This window comes from Schistocerca americana, unplaced genomic scaffold, assembly GCF_021461395.2.
Source record: "Schistocerca americana isolate TAMUIC-IGC-003095 unplaced genomic scaffold, iqSchAmer2.1 HiC_scaffold_1317, whole genome shotgun sequence".
NCBI classification, from domain to species: Eukaryota; Metazoa; Arthropoda; class Insecta; order Orthoptera; family Acrididae; genus Schistocerca; species Schistocerca americana.
Genome location: NW_025725391.1, coordinates 17,501 through 22,500, shown reverse-complemented (window position 1 = coordinate 22,500; position 5,000 = coordinate 17,501). Strand labels below are relative to the sequence as shown.

The window sequence follows — 5,000 nt, the reverse complement described above, 5'->3', positions numbered from 1 at the left end:
ACGATACATGCCAGTTAAACACCGACGGGCGGTGAACCAACAGCGTGGGACACAAATCCAACTACGAGCTTTTTAACCGCAACAACTTTAATATACGCTATTGGAGCTGGAATTACCGCGGCTGCTGGCACCAGACTTGCCCTCCAATAGATACTCGTTAAAGGATTTAAAGTGTACTCATTCCGATTACGGGGCCTCGGATGAGTCCCGTATCGTTATTTTTCGTCACTACCTCCCCGTGCCGGGAGTGGGTAATTTGCGCGCCTGCTGCCTTCCTTGGATGTGGTAGCCGTTTCTCAGGCTCCCTCTCCGGAATCGAACCCTGATTCCCCGTTACCCGTTACAACCATGGTAGGCGCAGAACCTACCATCGACAGTTGATAAGGCAGACATTTGAAAGATGCGTCGCCGGTACGAGGACCGTGCGATCAGCCCAAAGTTATTCAGAGTCACCAAGGCAAACGGACCGGACGAGCCGACCGATTGGTTTTGATCTAATAAAAGCGTCCCTTCCATCTCTGGTCGGGACTCTGTTTGCATGTATTAGCTCTAGAATTACCACAGTTATCCAAGTAACGTGGGTACGATCTAAGGAACCATAACTGATTTAATGAGCCATTCGCGGTTTCACCTTAATGCGGCTTGTACTGAGACATGCATGGCTTAATCTTTGAGACAAGCATATGACTACTGGCAGGATCAACCAGGGAGCTGCGTCAACTAGAGCTGAGCAGCCGGCCGCCCGGGAGTGTGTCCCGGGGGCCCGCGCGAACACGCAAGCGTCCGCTCAATTATTCTGCAAACAGGAGGAGGCTGAGCTCCCCTGCACCATACACCTCGAAACCCTCTCAGGTCCCGGCGGCGCGCAGCGCCGTCCTAAGTACTTGGTCGGGTTCGAGAGAGGCGCAATCGCCCGGAGTTTGGCGAGTAGACGCTTTAGGTGCGACCACCCGTGCTCCCAACTGAGCTTGCCGCTGCCGACAGAGGCCCGGGAGCGTGCTGTCGTGGCATTGCCGGCGGGAGACAACACGCGCCACCTACGGTGACCGGCAGCTCCAACGCCAGCGCCACAGAAGGACAAAAGCCCCACTTGGGTGCCGAAGCGAACTCTCCCAGCACAGCGCACGCGCCAACACGTCCGCACAGCTGCGATACAAACCACCTGCGAGAACCGCAGAGGCGACCGAGCAGCAGACGGCGTCGCGGCGCCGAGCGCCGGGCGGCGGCGCATCCTCAGCGCACACAGTCCTCAATCGGACCAGCACACTGCAGATGTCCACCGCGCTTCGCACCGGGCCCGCGAGGACCTACTTTGGCCGCACGGCGCCGCGTGCAGGGTGCGCCGGCGCGCAGCTGCGCCGCCTGCCGCCTCCGTCGGCCGGCGCGCCTGCCACTGGCCGCCCCCACCAGCCGGCTGTAGCGCGTGCGCCCACGCACCGCACGGCCAACACGCCGGGAGGCCCCCCCTCACCGGCCGGGGACGGTCCCACCCAGCCACCGCCGCGTATCGCTTCACACCCACATGCCATTCACGTTCGTGGGCATGGTGGGTATCGCTGCAACAACCGGTTGGTAGCTCAACCGATCGTCGCCATCACTGATTCACCCCTAGCGAGAACAACCGCACCACAACGGTTTACCAGTTGTTCATTTGCGTAACGTCACCAGCAAACGTAGGCGTCCATCGCCATTTGCAAATTCAACGATTGTTGCATGCCTGTGTCAGGTGTCACGACACACTGTCTGCCCACATACACGCAACAACATGTCCACGCTTAGCGAACACGTGGAAGGTGGCCCCCGTACGTATGCGATGTCCATTGCGCGAACGACTGTCAACCGGCCTCTGTCGCATGTCGCAGATGTGGAACGCAGTGCACCGTGCTATCACGGTGTGTGAGAAGAGACGACTACGTCTGACAACACGCGCCACTACATCAACAGACGGCTCATGCTGATCGCCATCCAGGGCATACCACACTGCAATCCAGCTCTTATAGGGAGACGACACGTAGCTGAGTGCACAACATTTGGACCGCATGGTTCGCCGTTGTTGGCGCAGTCGTTGTACGGTCACATGTACCACGATGTATCATTCAGTACATGAGGACCAATGTGCAGTACAGTGTGTGATTTGGACGTACAACATCAGCGGACAGTTGACACAGGCCGTACCACAGCGTAGGCTAAGTGCTTCGCCATGCGAATGCCAATGAACAACTGCAAATGCCAATGAACAACTGCAAAGGGCATTGAGCATGTACGTCCTGCTGCCATCCACATTACAGTGTATAGCTGCAAGGTGTTTAACATGAAGCGATACACTGGGGACCGGGCAGTGCGAGTAGCAAACTATATTGCGGGGGTTGCAGTTAGGCAACACTACACTAATTTAACGCGTCGTATGACAATTACAGAGCAGGTTAAGGCCCAACGTGTGTTGGGTTAAGGCCCAACGTGTGTTGGGTTAAGGCCCAACGTGTGTTGGGTTAAGGCCCAACGTGTGTTGGGTTAAGGCCCAACGTGTGTTGGGTTAAGGCCCAACGTGTGTTGGGTTACGTTAAGGGGCAATGTGGGTTACGTTAAGGGGCAATGTGGGTTACGTTAAGGGGCAATGTGGGTTACGTTACGGCGCAATATAGGTTACGTTACGGCGCAATATAGGTTACGTTAAGGGGCAATGTGGGTTACGTTACGGCGCAATATAGGTTACGTTACGGCGCAATATAGGTTACGTTAAGGCGCAATATCGGTTACGTTAAGGCGCAATACAGGTTACGTTAAGGCGCAATACAGGTTACGTTAAGGCGCAATACAGGTTACGTTAAGGCGCAATACAGGTTACGTTAAGGCGCAATACAGGTTACGTTAAGGCGCAATACAGGTTACGTTAAGGCGCAATACAGGTTACGTTAAGGCGCAATGCAGGTTACGTTAAGGCGCAATGCAGGTTACGTTAAGGCGCAATACAGGTTACGTTAAGGCGCAATGCAGGTTACGTTAAGGCGCAATGCAGGTTACGTTAAGGCGCAATACAGGTTACGTTAAGGCGCAATACAGGTTACGTTAAGGCGCAATACAGGTTACGTTAAGGCGCAATACAGGTTACGTTAAGGCGCAATACAGGTTACGTTAAGGCGCAATACAGGTTACGTTAAGGCGCAATACAGGTTACGTTAAGGCGCAATACAGGTTACGTTAAGGCGCAATACAGGTTACGTTAAGGCGCAATACAGGTTACGTTAAGGCGCAATACAGGTTACGTTAAGGCGCAATACAGGTTACGTTAAGGCGCAATACAGGTTACGTTAAGGCGCAATACAGGTTACGTTAAGGCGCAATACAGGTTACGTTAAGGCGCAATACAGGTTACGTTAAGGCGCAATACAGGTTACGTTAAGGCGCAATACAGGTTACGTTAAGGCGCAATACAGGTTACGTTAAGGCGCAATACAGGTTACGTTAAGGCGCAATACAGGTTAGGTTAAGGCGCAATACAGGTTAGGTTAAGGTACGACATAGGTTAGGTTAAGGTACGACATAGGTTAGGTTAAGGTACGACATAGGTTAGGTTAAGGTACGACATAGGTTAGGTTAAGGTACGACATAGGTTAGGTTAAGGTACGACATAGGTTAGGTTAAGGTACGACATAGGTTAGGTTAAGGTACGACATAGGTTAGGTTAAGGTACGACATAGGTTAGGTTAAGGTACGACATAGGTTAGGTTAAGGTACGACATAGGTTAGGTTAAGGTACGACATAGGTTAGGTTAAGGTACGACATAGGTTAGGTTAAGGTACGACATAGGTTAGGTTAAGGTACGACATAGGTTAGGTTAAGGTACGACATAGGTTAGGTTAAGGTACGACATAGGTTAGGTTAAGGTACGACATAGGTTAGGTTAAGGTACGACATAGGTTAGGTTAAGGTACGACATAGGTTAGGTTAAGGTACGACATAGGTTAGGTTAAGGTACGACATAGGTTAGGTTAAGGTACGACATAGGTTAGGTTAAGGTACGACATAGGTTAGGTTAAGGTACGACATAGGTTAGGTTAAGGTACGACATAGGTTAGGTTAAGGTACGACATAGGTTAGGTTAAGGTACGACATAGGTTAGGTTAAGGTACGACATAGGTTAGGTTAAGGTACGACATAGGTTAGGTTAAGGTACGACATAGGTTAGGTTAAGGTACGACATAGGTTAGGTTAAGGTACGACATAGGTTAGGTTAAGGTACGACATAGGTTAGGTTAAGGTACGACATAGGTTAGGTTAAGGTACGACATAGGTTAGGTTAAGGTACGACATAGGTTAGGTTAAGGTACGACATAGGGTAGGTTAAGGTACGACATAGGTTAGGTTAAGGTACGACATAGGTTAGGTTACGGTACGACATAGGTTAGGTTACGGTACGACATAGGTTAGGTTACGGTACGACATAGGTTAGGTTACGGTACGACATAGGTTAGGTTACGGTACGACATAGGTTAGGTTACGGTACGACATAGGTTAGGTTACGGTACGACATAGGTTAGGTTACGGTACGACATAGGTTAGGTTACGGTACGACATAGGTTAGGTTACGGTACGACATAGGTTAGGTTACGGTACGACATAGGTTAGGTTACGGTACGACATAGGTTAGGTTACGGTACGACATAGGTTAGGTTACGGTACGATATAGGTTAGGTTACGGTACGATATAGGTTAGGTTAAGGTACACATTGTTGTAAGGAAAGGTTTAATGGGGGGCGGGGCGGGGCGGCCGGTTTGTTGATTGTGATTATAGTAAGTGGATGCCTGCGGCATCATCTGATTTGCCACGTCAGGATGCACCTTTGGCTCATGACAGGCGGCGCTCTCATTCCATGCTTGTGGCAGACCTGTGTCTTTCATTCCTGCCATTGTTTGTGTGCTGTGAGAGGAGGCAGTATTGTGATGTTGGGTGCACCCCTGTGTAGGACATGTGTGGGTGTTGGTGGCTTGGCTGAGCAAT

General features: G+C 51.2%; 1 non-coding gene across 1 annotated transcript in view; it reads right to left on the bottom strand.

The window, feature by feature from the left end:
* LOC124564341 overlaps positions 1-710 on the bottom strand; it is a 1,910-nt gene extending 1,200 nt beyond the window's left edge. The window contains exon 1 of the ribosomal RNA XR_006970604.1: positions 1-710. This exon is cut by the window's left edge and continues 1,200 nt beyond it. This is a non-coding gene — a ribosomal RNA (small subunit ribosomal RNA).
* Positions 711-5,000: the final 4,290 nt, after the last annotated feature.